The following is a 15,914-nucleotide window of genomic DNA, read 5'->3' as shown; positions in this document are numbered from 1 at the left end:
TTTCTTCTTATGCAGATTTATGGTAAAAAAAAAACATTGTCTACTTATATGTTTTTTTTTTCTTTTTTTTTTTTAATCAGGCTGCAAATATATTTTGGAATAAATGAATCTAATGAAGAATACAGAAAAATCAAAGGCACCTTGAAAGCTGTGGATGATCATTTTAGTGGTGTATTGTATCAGTTTGCATGTGGCAGGTTTGAATAGGAAATCTGATGCTCTGAGATACTTTTAGATATTTGTTTATGTTGACCTTGAAGCAAAAAAATAAATACATTTAATAAAAATGTTAGTGCATTTGTTCTTTGATTTTTCTTTTATGCAGACTAAACCACACATCATATTAACATTTATCTCCACACACAGTAGAATATTTCTATGTTGGTTCCTCAAATAATGAAGACTACTTCAGGGGGCAGATCTTTCTCTTATAAAGCCCCACAGTTATGGAACATCCTTCCAACCAGTGTTCGGGACTCAGACACAGTCTCAGTATTCAAGTCAAGGTTGAAAACGTATTGATTTAGTCGAGTCTTTTATCAGTAGATTTTTTCTTAGGTAAAGGCTCAGATCTGGAGGGAACATGGATATAGAGTGTTTGGTGAACTGGTATATTTGTATGCTGTCGTCCCCTCACATTCACACGTTCACTCGGGTTTGTTGACGGTGGTGTGGTGGGTCGTCTCTTATCCCAGAGATCCCTCTTGTCTGTGTTACCTTCTGGTTCTCCCTTTTAGTTATGCTGCCATAGCGAGTCTTGCCGGAGTCCAAACTGCACAGTGAACTTTCTTACACAAATAGGGAGACTTAATAATCCATATCCATTTCTTCCCGTCACCCTCTTCTCTCTCTCTCTCTCTCTCTCTCTCTCTCTCTCTCTCTCTCTCTCTCTCTCTCTCTCTCTCTCTCGGTCGAGTTAAACATGCTCCTGAGGTTCCAGTGACCACTGTTCCTGCCCCTCTCCCCTCCGTGGATCTTCACACTTCTGTGCAGCTTGGGACGGTCTCTCATCAACACCTTGGGTGGTTCTATGTTATTCCGGAGTAGAACGGGTGCTTTGAGGATGGATTGGACTGTAGTGGGTGTCGGCGGTCTGATGCACTGACTCGGGAGTGCAGTTTGCTTCTGATCATCATCACTAAACCCCGCAGCATTGTATATCTGCTTCAAACAGACATTTGGTGCAACCCAGATGAGGATGGGTTCCCTCTTGAGTCTGGTTCCTCTCAAGGTTTCTTCCTTATGCCATCTCAGGGAGTTTTTCCTTGCCACAGTTGCTCATCAGGGACAAACATACTTACAAAGAACATATTTACGTTTAATCACCACATTATCTGTGTAAAGCTGCTTTGAGACAATGTTCATTGTTAAAAGCGCTATACAAATAAAAATTAATTGAATTGAATTACTAAGAAATATTTAATGACAAAATTACAGCAATTGCTGGCGCTATGCCACAAGCTTATATTCTTTCTTTCTTTCTTTCTTTCTTTCTTTCTTTCTTTCTTTCTTTCTTTCTTTCTTTCTATTCTTTCTTTCTTTCTTTCTTTCTTTCTTTCTTTCTTTCTTTCTTTCTTTCTTTCTTTCTTTCTTTCCTTTGCCTGTGTCCCCTGTGCAAACTTTACACTGGACCTCAAGCAGCTTGGATTCTGTGCCTCTTCTATCTTCTTCTTCCAGACTCTGGAAACTTAATTTCCAAATGAAATGCAAAATTTTCTTCCCTTTCATCTGAAAAGACAACTTTGGTCCACTGAGCAACAGTCCAGTCCTTTTTGTGCTTTGTCCAGGTAAGACACCTCTGACGTTGTCTCTGGTTCAGCAGAGGCTCGACCTGAGGACTGCGTCAGTTGTAGCCCATGAAGACGTCTTGGTCAATTGTTACTGGGCTGCACAAAGAATACATAACTTACATGTTATAGGGGGCAATACAAGGAAAATCCCCAAAAACCTGATAGACAAGGGTAAACCTTAAATATAGCTCCTGTATGGATTTCCTCATTAATGTCTTCAGGCCTTTGACCATTTTGGGTATGGGTAAAAATCCACCATGTTCACTACTTTTAACTAGTCCATAATTACACCCTCCTCATTTATCATGTATCCCAGAAAAAAGAAGAGCACTTATGAACTAAAATATTCTCAAATCCCCTGACTCTGTCTTTAATGGATTCTGAAGCACAGCTAGACCTGCTAAAATTAGCGACCAAACAATCTAAAAATACATGTATTTTTTTCTTCCTGAACAGATGAATCTCTATTACTAGAATAAAAAGAATGTCACCTTTAATTAACATACTTTAAGAATTCAACCCGACCTAAAGGTAATATGTTTGAGCCATAATCATAGTCAAAATTCCTAAACACATTAACATTACATGACCCTTGTAGGTATTTGGAATATTATAATAACAAAACATTTAACTAAATGAAAAAAGTGTTTGGTTAAGTTCACCAAAAGAAAACCCAAAACATACCTCCATGCTGTACCAGAACTACTTTAGATGTAAACAACAAAGACAGTAGGCTTAAAATGGCCAGCACAGTCTCAACACTTAAACCTTATTGATCTGGTTTAGGATGAACTGGAGAAAAGTGGTGAAAGCAAGTGCAACACATTTGTGGGAACATGAGTGTGTTCAGCTATTGTTATATCTTTAAAAGGTAGATCATTTCATAACTAAAAATTTACAATAAAATTCTTTTTATAGACAGGTGTGTGTCTTTCCAAATCATGTCCAATCAACTGAATTGACCACAGGTGAACTCTAATCAAGTTGTAGAAACATCTCAAAGATGATCAGTGAAAACAGGATGCACCTGAACTCAATTTTGAGTGTCATGGCGAAGGCTGTGAATACTTATGTGCATGTGATTTTTTATTTTCTTTTTTTTAATACATTTACAAAGATTACAAACCTACTTCTTTTATGGTGTCATTATGGGTTTTGTTTGTAAGCTTTTGAGGAAAATAATTAATTTAATTCATTTTGGAATAAAGCTGTAACATAACAAAATGTGGACAAAGTGAAGCTCTGTGAATACTCATATATATATATATATATATATATATACACACACACACACACATTATGGTTGTTTATTATGGTTAGTGCCGGTCCCAAACGTGGATAAATGGGGAGGGTTGTGGATCACAGAACTGATATTCCATACCAAATAGGTCGAGTCACGTGTTACCAACAACTGCCACAGGTATTATTAACCAACAGGGTAACGGTGGAAATTAGGCTACTGTTGACAAAAGAAGAAGAAGAAGAGGAGAAAGACGTCTACAGAGACAGCAGGGAAAGTAGAAGTGTAGGGGAGTGGAGGTTTATACCGAGGTGATGGAATTAATGGAATTCAATGGACATGTTGGTTAAGGGAATAGAGGTGTGAAGGAGGGATATTGGTGGAAGTATGGAGGAAAAGAGGAAGACCAAGAAGAAGCTTTATGAATGTGGTGAGAGAAGACATGCAGGGGGTTAATTTAAAAGAGGCAGATGTAGAGGACAGAGTGGTAGGTAGACGGAAGAACCACTGTGGTGACCCCAAATAGGAGCAGCTGATGGAAGAAGAAGAATATTTATACAGTATATTATATAATATATACCACATATACATATGTGATTCAATTGTCTGAGCTTGTCTTATTTTCATTGTTTATTTGATTATTCATGTGGTTTAAATAAATAAAGTCCAGCTGTATGTAAGGTGAGCTGTAGGTTTACAGCTCAGACGCATAACATTTACATTTACATTTGCGTCATTTAGCATACACCAGTGTCCAGATCGACGTACAAAAGTGCTTTGAGTCTCTAGCAATGAATAAATCTACACTGGTACACCAAATTAGAAACTTAATAAATTAGACTACAACTCTTGATTTTTACACAGTAAACTTGAAATGTGCTCATTTAAGTTTTATAAAACTTAAAACAGCAAAGATGAATTTTTGTATTTTTATTTGTTTGTTGTTGCAACTAAATGGGATGGCTTTAAGTCAGATCAGAGAATTTATATTTCTTAAACAGGCAATGAGTTGGACTAAAGCTCAGAACTACTGCAGGCAGAACTATGGGGATTTGGCCAGCATCACTACTGAAGAGGAAAACCAAAGAGCTGTGGAGGTTACCGGACAAAATTATTGGATTTGGATTGGGCTGAACAGAACAGCACCACATGTAAACATCTGGCAGTGGTCCGATGGAGAACAGGTTAATTTTGTAACGTGGCAAACTGGTGAGCCAAATGATTATGGTGGGTTAGAAAGCTGTACTTTACTAACTCCAAAAGGCTGGTATGACAGTGACTGTAGGCGAAGTTTCACTTTTCTTTGTCAAAGGAATTTAATGATGGTGACTAAGAATAAAACATGGGACGAGGCTCTTAACCACTGCAGAAGTAATTCCTCTGACTTGTACTTTGTGGATTCTGAAGCACAGCTAGACCTGCTCAAAATAGCAACTGCACAAGTCCAAACAGCCAGTGTGTGGACAGGACTGCGTTTCCTCGATGGGAAATGGTACCAAGTAAACCGGATGCCAATGGGGAGCCTGGAATCACTGCCTTCATGCCCAGTCCATCCCTATCGCTGTGCTGCATACAACTTCAAGACGTACGTCTGGGAGAACAGAGACTGCAATGAGCCACTTAATTTCCTTTGCTATTAATGAAGGTGAGTAATAAACATTCAGAACAATAACAAGGTATTACCAAGTTAATTCCACTCCAGCAAAAATTACCAAAGTGTTTGCCTATCATACTCGTGCTAATGAGATATATAGCATTATAGTGGCTGCTAGAAATATCAGACCGGCAACAAGGATTTAAAAATAAAAGTAATACCAAATTCCTATTTTCCTTCACTAACACTTTTAACATGAACATGTAAAAAAAAATGTTTTCTTCCTGAACAGATGCTGTCTACTTCTCGAATAAAAAGAATGTCATCTTCAGTTAACATTCTCCAAGAATTCATACAATATAATAGTAATGTAATGTAACGTAAACTAATTATTGCTTATTGAAGACTGTAGCAGATGTTGTCTCGTTTTGGAATCAGTTCAAACATTGTGTACTTATGATTGAATGTTTGGTAGTTGACTATTTATGTTAAAACACTGTGTACTTATTTAGGTTTGTGAGTCAATTATTTCTTTGAAAATTTTGTTTCCAAAAAAATATAATTGAATAAAAAAAAGCTAATAGAGAAACCAAAAAAATTATAAACAACTTGAAAGCTGTTGGTTATCTTTTGAGAGGTTGACTGCATTTTGCATGTGACATGTTTGAATAGGAAATCTGATGTTCTGAGCAACATTTAGATTTTTGTTTATGTTCACCTTAAAGCAACAGATGCATTTTAGTTACAGTAACTTCTTTCTTTCTTTCTTACATAATATTAATAGTATCTTTACACATAGTGGAGTATTTCTACTTAAAAACAGTTAAATGACAAAGTTGCAGCAATTAGTGGCGCTATCCCACAAGATTTTCTTTTGCTCTTTTTTTTTAGCCTGTTACTATAAAATGTCAATAAAAACAATATATACTTCTTATACTACGAGTTTGGATATTTTTACTAGTAATATATAAAAGCTGTTTTGACGTGATGCTGGAATTTAGTAAACTTGCACAAAATTGTGAAGTCTTTCATTTAATTTGAAGAATTTAAAAGTTTAAAAAATGGAATTAAGGCAAAGCACAGCCTAATTTACTCTGTTACGTTCCCACCAACCCGAGAGGTCCCGGGTTCAAATCCCGGACGAGCCCCCACTTGTTACATTCCCACCTTGGCTAGGCCTAGGGGAGTGTGGGAACAATAACCATTTAGATGTTACAGGTTGTTTGGAAAAAAAAAAGCAGGACCAGAGTTTAGAGTAGTTATTATTTTAATTGTCAAGTGCAGTAAGGTAACAAACAATTTCCAAGAGTGTTTCACAAGTCAAGAATTCTAGACTCACACTGGCAAAAGAACATGGACAGTGCCAAAGAAATGACCATAAGAAAAAAAAGGTCTACTCAAGGCTATATTTTGGAAGCCTAACTAACAAACAGCAACAGACTAGCTGACTACTCTAGGCTATGCTATCAGAAAATACAGTGGGTGACACCTGCCCTCTATCTAGGGTGTCTAAACAATAGCAAAACCTACATGGTGGAATGTAGGTGCATGCACATTTTTACCTGTTCCTAAGCCAGGTGAGCTAGTATAACGCAACCAACTAGCAACCACCAACTAGCAACCACCAACTAGCAACCACCAACTAGCAACCACCAACTAGCAACCACCAACTAGCAACCACCAACTAGCAACCACCAACTAGCAACCACCAACTAGCAACCACCAACTAGCAACTCTCTTCTTCTTTCATTCCCCCTCCTCTGGGGGACTTCAGGAGCTGCTTTTGAACGGAAGGCTCCACCTACTCTGGTCAGGCTCTTGCTCATCATTGGTCCTCTTTTTTCCAGGCCTCCATTTTAATTACCAGGTGGCTCCAACTATAGACAGTAAAAAGCTGAAGACACCAGGGGGGGGAGGGGGAGAAACTTTCTTTTGGCTTCTCCCATTAGGGGTCGCCCGCATCATGCGAATCATCCGCATGTTTGATTTGGCACATGTTTTTATGCTGGATGCTCTTCCTAACGCAACCCTTCCCATTTATCCGGGCTTGGGACCGGCACTAAGGCTTGTGCAATCCAAATGGCTGGGGTTGGTTCCCTGACCGGGGATCGAACCTGGGCCGCAGCGGTGAGAGCGCCGCATCCTAACTACTGGACCACCAGGGGACCTGAGAGCGGTAGAAAAAAAAACAGCAGACACTTAACAACTCCAATCGCTCTAACCATCTGAAGGAGAGAATTCTAAGATCCGGTGTGAAATCAGGGGTGTGTTCATACTCATTGTTATACTTTTAAGTGCAACACATCTGTTAGCACTCCTGTGGTAATGATGGGAAGAATTTTCTGCATTAAATATAAAAAAAGAGATAATTGTCATAAAATTGTGTTAAACAAAACAATTCCATAATTCCTTTTGATTTCCAATTATTTATGTGTACTGTACTTTAATATTAGATAACATTCAGACATTAAACAGTGTACAATCTATATATATATAAATACCACTCAAATACCACTGACTGACTCACTCACTCATCACGAAATCTCAAAAACCACTGAACGGATTGCAATGAAATTTGGAACATACCTTCCTCTTGGGTCTTAGGTGCTCACTAAGAAAGGGTTTTGAAAAATTCGCCCTGGATCGCGGCTAACTCGCGAAAAACGCGATTTCTCACGCATTGTAAACTCTTCGAAATAACATTACGGATCCTAATGAAACTTAGTACATTGTTTCTTATTAGATGTTAGATGCACGATAAAAATTATTTTCAAAGTAGTTTGCCCTGTATCGGTACTACAAAGGGGTAGTACGTTATTTGTTGACGTTACGTTCTGATCTCTGATCATCCAGTCCTGCTCAGTGCTTACTGCTTATTGCCATATTGCTTAGCGTTCTTCCTTCCGTAGCGAAGCACAGGTACTTTCCGCTATATAATAATACATACTGAATATATACCTTTATACTGTATACACAATTACAGCCTTGAGTCTTTTTGGGTATAACACAATGCAACAAGCCTTGACTGGAGTATTTTCTGCAATTTCTCATGGCAAATCTTCTAGAGCTGGGACAGGTTAGATGGGAACCATTAGAGGACAACCTCTTTCTGGTGTTGAATAAGGTTCAGGGCCACTCAAGAAGTTGTCCCTAAGCCACTCCTGTGTTGTTTTGGTTGTGTGCTTCGGGTTGTTTTCATATTTGAAGGTGAACCATCAACCGAGACTGAGGTCCTGAATGCTGTGAAACAGGCTTTTATTGAGGATATCTTAGTACTTCGCTTCATTTGGCTTTCCCTCAACCCCGACCAATTGCAAAGTCCCTGCTGCAGAAAAACACCCCCACAGCATGATGCTTTTTGGAATGGTTTTTAGAGGTATGTGCATTTCCAAATTGTGTCCAATCAATACACATTACAATTTCCAGTAAAAAAAACTGTTGTTGGTTGCCACAATTCTACTGTAAAAAAAAAAGAAACTGTTCCTAAGGTTACGGCAAATTAATGAGAGAACTGTAACATTTACTGTAAAAAACTGGCATGAAGAGCCAGAAATACACCATAAAAAATACAGCTGAACTATTCTTTATGTTACAGTAAATCTTTAAAGCAACTGTAAAATTTACAGTAAAATACTGGCAGTTGTGGTTCCCAGAAATGACCATCCGTTTATTGTATACTTAAATGGTATAAAAAGCTAAAGTTTTTTTTGATCCTTACACTACGGTGGCCGAGAAGTGCAAAACACATTAACAAATCCGAAAACAAATTAACAAATCCGAAAACACAAAGACAATTCAGACAAACCGGAAAAGGTAGGTAGTGGGTGAATGAAAACTTAACGATCATTGGACGAGACACCTGTCATTCACCTGTATATCTTGACTGACAGGTGTCTTGTTTAATTATCTGTAAGTTTCCATTCACAAACTATACCTACCTTTTCCGGTTTGTCTGAATTGTTGCACGAAACACATTAACAAATCCAAAAACACAAAGACAATTCAAACGACAACCGAAAAAAGTAGGTATAGTTTGTGAATGGAAACTTACCGATCATTGGACGAGACACCTGTCATTCAAAATATACAGGAAGTACAACAGTCTTTTTTTCTTTTTTAAAATGTATTTATTTATTTATGTTTTTATTAAACAATTAACCATATACAAACAACATGGAAATTACAAGTACAATTTACATTACAATCCACAGAACAGGTGCATAAAAAGACAAATATATACACATATATTTACGGGAAAGAGGGAAAAAATAGATAAATAAATACAATTTATAATAATAATAATAATAATAATAATAATAATAATAATAATAATAATAATAAAATTCAAGTAAAAAAAGTAAAAAAAACCAGGGCTATGGTTTATTCAGTAAATCATATTTTTCTATAAAGGACAAACGATTCATTGCATTTAAAAAAAATCTCTTTAAGGGCTTTTGTGAAAGAAATAAACTCATTATAAATTGCAAAAAAAAAACCCTGTTGGTTTCACTATTAAGTATTTCGATTTTGTATATAAAATTTTCTAATTAGAAATATTTTATTGACAAGAAAGTCGTCTTTGTTATTGTTCATTACAAGTTACACATTACACTTTATGGTCTGATATCCATAACTGGATATCAGACCATAAAGCGTCTGAAGTAACAGTCTGCTGCAGGAGGAAGATGGAACGTATGTATAAAAGTGTAGAAACTAATATTTATGTGATGATATACTGCAGTATCTCCAACATCACTGCATATGAAACTCCTTCCTCAAAGTAGCTTTTAATTAATTTCAGTTTCTCCTTGCTTGCCAATGTTTACTTCTGTTATTTTTTTTATTTGAAGGTGCACTAATTCGAAATAATAAAAAAAAAAGTTGAAAGTAAAAGGAGAACTTTACACATGTACAAGAAACAAAGTTATAAGATTTCATACTTCCTGGATATACAGGTGAATGGCAGGTGTCTCGTCCAATGATCAGTAAGTTTCCATTCACCAACTACCTACCTTTTCCGGTTTGTCTGACTTGTCGTTGTGTTTTCGGGTTTGTTAATGTGTTTTGCACCTCTCCTCCACCGTATTACACCCTTAAATAATACCAATAACAATATCAACTTGTACAGACCACACTTTCTGTAAGGATGTATAAATTAAAAGGAAAGGAAAAGGACAACCATACGACTTTCTCAGATATAAAATATATCTTTTAAAATGCTCAAGTCCACATGCCTTCCAATATGATCAAAACCTTCTTTCTTCATCAGCTGTTTTTGTTGTTGTTGATGTCTATTCACATGCATCCTGTGCATCCTGGATGGCCTGTGGCTGAGTAAATCCCCCTTTAATACATGATAGGAATTTAATTCAATTCAATTCATTTTTATCTGTGTAGCGCTTTTAAAAATGAACATTGTCTCAAAGCAGCTTTACACAGATAATGTGGTGATTAAAAGTGAAGATGTTCTTTTTAAGTAAGTTTGTCCCTGATGAACCTGATGGTGGCGACTGCGGTGAAGGAAAAACTCCTCGAGACGGCATAAGGAAGAAACCTTGAGAGGAACCAGACTCGAGAGGGAACCCATCCTCATCTGGGTTACACCGAATGTCCATTGATAGCAGATATACGATGTTGCGGGGTGCAGTGATGATGATCAGAAGTGAAATGTAGTCCTGAGTCAATGTAGCAGACTGTTGACATTAACTACAGTCCAATCCATCCTCAAAGCTCCCGTTCTTACTCTGGAATTTCATGGAACCACCCAAGGCGTTGATGAGAAACCGTCCCAAGCTGCACAGAGTTTCCTCCAGTCGAAGAGAACACTATCCAGAGGCAGACCTGGACGAAGTTTGAAGATCTTGAGGGGAGAGGGGCAGGAACAGTGGTCACTGGAACCTCAGGAGCATGTTTAACTCGACAGAGAGAGAGAGAGAGAGAGAGAGAGAGAGAGAGAGAGAGAGAGGGGAGACAGGAAGGTTTTTTTTTTTTTTTGTCCAGCTTTAATTTACTCTCCATTCATGATCAGCCAGGTCTGCTATGAGTGTCAGGACCTTTCAGGGGTTCACTGTTAGCTGTTTCTTGTTTTTTATCAATTCAGCTTTGGTACCCTTCTCTGGGTTTATGCTAAAAAAAAAGACACAAAGAGAATTTAATGACTAACTTAGTTGCTCACATCGATCAATTCATTAATTATTACAAGTGAGACCTTACTGTATGGTTTTAACCCAATTTCATGTCAAAGAAATGGTTTAACACATACTTTTGCATGAACTCTAGAGTAGAGCCCAATTCTAAAAGACAGCAATTGTTAAAACAGTAGTAACTGTCAATCTGGCACATTGCTGAGATAAATGTAGAAATTAGAGTTAATATTTTGGTCGATGCTTAGCATGAACTGATTTGATGTGCAGCAGAAGGAGAACCTACAGGCAAAACAAATAATAAAATTAACAGGATTAGAAACGAGTTTATTAGAGGGCAGCGCATGTAGGACGTTTTGGAGACAAGGTGAGGGAGGTGAGATTGAGATGGTTTGGACATGTGCAGAGGAGGGACATGGGGTATATCAGTAGGAGAATGCTGAGGATGGAGCCACCAGGAAGACCAAGGAGGAAAAGAGGAAGACCAAGGAGGAGGTTTATGGATTTGGTGAGGGAAGACATGCAGGTAGTTGGGTTAAAAGAGGCAGATGTAGAAGACAGGGGGGTATGGAGACGGATGATCCGCTGTGGCGCCCCCTAATGGGAGAGGCCGAAAGAAGTAGACCAATTTTCCTTTTTCCTTTGCTTACACTTTCAGCATGAACAATAAAAAGCTAAATGTATTTTCTCCTCCTGAACAGAAGGTTCACTACTACTGAAACAAGAAGAATGTCACCTTCAGTTAACATCCTACAACAAACATCCAGACCTAGAAGTTATAAACATGGTCGATCTCTTATCAGGCTGATGAAAGATTAAGGCAGATGTCTTTTTTTTGTTTGTTTATGTTGACTTTGAAGCAAGTTTTTCTTTCTTTCTTTCTTTCTTTCTTTCTTTCTTTCTTTCTTTCTTTCTTTCTTTCTTTCTTAATTTCTTTCTTAATTTCTTTCTTTTTTCTTTTGAGTTCAATTGGTTTTCTTTGTTTTGCCTTTGTTTTCTCTATCACCTGTGTAACTGTGAATAAACTTTCTTTCGGCTTCTCCCATTAAGGGTCGCCACAGCGGATCATCCGTATTCATGATCCGCATGTTTAATTTGGCACATGTTTTTACGCTGGATGCCCTTCCTAATGCAACCCTCCTCAATAATCCGGGCTTGGGACCGGCACTTAGAGTGCACTGGCTTGTGCAACCCTAATAGCTGGGGTTGGTACCTGTGTAACTGTAAATAAAAAATAAAAAAAATACAAAAATACAAAAGCTAATTTTTTACTTCTTATACTTTGGGTATGTATTTTTATGTTTTTACTAGTAATATGCAAAAGCTATGTTTGACATAATATTGATTTTTAGTAGATTTGCACAAAATCAACATCAACCCTTGATCACCCTGTCAGTGGAGTTTTTTTTATAAAAAAAAAAACCGCCTTCACATTCCTTTGAATTAATGCAAAGCAGAGCCTAATTCACTCAAATAGCTCTGAATCTACTGCGTCTGTAGATCTGAAGAAAAGTGGTAATCCATATACAAGATAGAATTATATATAATAAATAATAAATTAAGATCTGTCTCCTTTTCAACTGTCTTCTCATGTATAGTATGTTAAACAGAGATGATTAATCACCTGTGGCACCTGTGGGACAAAGTTGGCCATGCTGTGGCCAACGATGACAAATCAAATGCATATGATAAAATACTATACTGTACCATTATGATAAAACGTCCATCTGTATTCTTTAAAATTGTATTCTCTTCTGCTATAAGTGGATAAAAAACCCATTCTATGATTTGGAATATTCCACCTTCGTGACTGTGGGATGCCCCTGGTACCATCATAAAACTATTCCAGATTTCATTAGAACTGAACACTTTTGTTTCCTTCAGCTCGGTATTTGTAGCTTTATTTTTCTTTTTTGGTCTTGCTAAGTGCTTTAATATGAGAGCAATGTGGTAAAGCAGTTATAGGATGTGCCAGAAAATCTCTGCAGCTGTGTTCAAGAGGAGCGTATTGAGCTTTCCATTCAGCATATTTGCAACAAAGCAAATAACTTTAATTAGTTTTTACAAAGAAAATTCTTGTCAAAAACAAATGAGTAGAACCGCCAGATATGACTGTTGAAGGGCAAACCTGAACATATTCCTTCATTACTATTACTATTTAGTAGGAAATGAATACATTCGGGTGAGAGGATGTGTGGCTCTTAAAATCTGGATTTGTTTTTTTCAAATATTTTTTAAACTATATATCAGATTAGCATGACGTCAGCATAAACAGATGGCACCATATGTGAACATGGTTATTGAGGGCTTTAATGGACATGGGGGCCATAAATAACTTAGGGAGCAGGGCAACAGTGATGCCTAAAGTGTTTAGACCATGTTTTTTGCTTTTGCGCTATTTAACCCAGTAATACTGCAGTTGTGCAGTTTGTCCCATGGAAAGCAGTACTGTACAGGGTGTTTTATCAAGACAGTAACGTGAAACAAGATGCACTCATGATGTAAAGCCTGAGTCTGAAGCACAAGTCATTTAGTCAAGTCAAGTCAAGAAGCTTTTATTGTCATTTCAACTATAAATATCTGATGCATTACACAGTGAAATGAAACAACGTTCCTCCAGAACTCTGGCGCTCCTTTTAACAACATAAAGCTACATACCAAAAAACACAGAGTTAAGGACGTGTCCCCGCCACATAAAGTCCATCGTGTGCTCCCTGGTGCAAACAGTGCAAGACACACAGTGCAAAAACAACACAAGACAGTGTAAGACAACACAAGACAGTGTAGGACAAATACACAAAACACAAAACAGCGCCGCCAGTAAACCTGTTGTATATTACACAGTGCGGTGTGTAAAAGCGAACTGAGTACAGGAGTAAACATGTAATTAAACAAAATCGAAACAAAATGGTTTGTGCAAAAAAACAATAGCAGCAGTCGAAAAGATGTGCAAAAAACGCATGTAAACAGTTTGTAGTAATGAGGTGATATAATATGGGTATGAATGTGTGAAGTGAGTATAATTGTGTGTTTGAGTCCGGGTTGTACAGATCAGTCACACAATTGAGTGTGTGTGTGTGAGTTTCAGTTCAGTTCTGTGTTGAGAAGCCTGATGGCTTGGGAGAAAGGAACTGTTTTACAGTCTGGGTGGCAGGAGGGTGAAGAGTGTGTGTGACGGGGGTGTGTGTGTGACAGGGGTGTGTGTGAGGGGTGTGTGTGAGGGGTGTGTTGGGGTCATGCACAATGCTGTTGGCTTTGTGGATGCAGTGTGTGGTGTAAATGTCTGTGATTGTTGTTTGTGAACAATATTTGAGAGAAATAGGCCTTTTGTGTATATAGAAAAAGTCTTAGATCTTTGACTAGAGAACTACAGAATCTACAAAGGGTTTAGGAAACCAATTTGTCATATAATCATACATCCGTCCATAATTTTTTTATCTTAAGCATTTTTTTTCTTATTGAGGTTTGTGCAGAACATTACAAGGACATTCGACTCGACTTGATTTTAAAAATCAATAAAAACAATAATGTATGTTTATCTAAATAAAGTGCAGCTGTCTTCTAGTTTAAAAGATGTATACAGTTTTAAGCATTTATTGTCATTCTTACCCTGCATTTATTCTGGTCAATATGAAACCTATGCATATTACAGGTTCAAGTGTGATGCTGTTCAAACCTACAACATTTAGAGATTTGGTGAATTGTCGATGACGAGAATACGTTGTTTTGCATGTGCTTTAAACAAATTTGGTCAGTGTCCAAAAGTTGTAAGCTGTGTTGGCAGATGTGCAAGTAATGCACGCCAGCCAAAATGAAACGTTTCTGTTGTATTTATCTCCTGCTGGGACTTTTCGGGATGGCTGCGAGTCTGATTAGAGAATACACCTATATTTCACAGATACTGCCATTGCCCACAGCTCAGGCCTATTGCAGGCAGAACTATGGGGATTTGGCTTGTATCACCACTGAAGAGGAAAACCAAAGAGCTTTTACGGTTATAGGACAGACAAGATTTACAGTATGGATTGGGATAAGCAGAATTGCAGCGCATGTTAACATCTGGAAGTGGAGTGATGGAACACAACCAAATTTCACAAAGTGGGTTACTGGTGAACCCAATGATCTATATTCAGGAGAAAACTGTGTGATCATGAAAGATTTTGGTTGGTGTGATACTTCCTGTGGGAGAGAATTTGCTTTCATTTGTTCCAGAAGATTCACATTGGTGAAGGAGCAAAAAACATGGGACGAGGCTCTGATGCACTGCAGAAACCACTACACTGACTTGGTCTTTGTGGATTCTGAAGCACAGCTAAACCTGCTTAAGATCGAGACTCAACAAGCCCAAACAGCCAGTGTGTGGACAGGACTGCGTTTTCTTAATGGACAATGGTTGTGGGTGAACAGGATGCCACTGGGAAACCTGGTCTCACTGCCTTCATGCCCAGTCTGGCCCTATCGCTGTGGTGCGTACAACTTCAACACATTTGTCTGGGAGAACAGAGACTGCAACGAGAAACTTAGTTTTCTCTGCTATCACTGAGGGTGAGTAATAAACATAGAAAATCTGGATTGTAAATGTTTGAATATTAATGCTGTAATTGCAAGATAACTGCTGGAACTTTAGGACCTGCACTAAAAACAACAGAAGCATACGTGACATTCACTTGGTCCTTCATTTTGACATTTCAACAACTGCATCCTTCTTATTTCCCTAAACAGATGGCATTCTAGTGGAATAGGAAGAGAATCACCTTCAAGAAAACATTCTTCTAGAATTTATTCAGAGCTAAATATTATGTAGTATGTTAAATATAATGTATCATGTTTAATATGTCATTTAACAATAGTTTTCAGCTCATTGTGTGTAAATTAGAGCATTTTTGTTTTCATTATATATATTTCTCTTATATGTTTATGTGAATAAGGTAAATGTAATGAATTGCATGAATGGATGTAACTGCTGTAAAAAACAGTCTTTTTATTTATTCAAGAAGCACATTCCAAAATGAATGCAAAACCTAGTAAAATGAATCATGCAGAGGGCAAGGTGATGTGCAAACATCCTCATCCGGTCGGAAAATGTTAGCTTGCCCTTGACAGATTTGAATGGGGAATATGACATGCATAGTTTCTAACATGACTTT

General features: G+C 37.6%; 1 long non-coding RNA gene across 1 annotated transcript; it reads right to left on the bottom strand.

The window, feature by feature from the left end:
- Window positions 1-530: 530 nt before the first annotated feature.
- On the bottom strand, window positions 531-1,401 carry LOC310724214. Its single transcript, XR_014532997.1, has 2 exons — window positions 1,051-1,401; window positions 531-985 (listed from the first exon to the last, which is right to left on the bottom strand). It is a non-coding gene; the product is annotated as an uncharacterized lncRNA (long non-coding RNA).
- Between the last annotated feature and the right edge of the window lie 14,513 nt (window positions 1,402-15,914).

This window comes from Silurus aristotelis, assembly GCF_946808225.1.
Source record: "Silurus aristotelis genome assembly, chromosome: 3".
Lineage (NCBI taxonomy): Eukaryota > Metazoa > Chordata > Actinopteri > Siluriformes > Siluridae > Silurus > Silurus aristotelis.
Note: the sequence above shows the minus strand (reverse complement) of the source record. Positions and strands in the feature narration are given on the sequence as shown.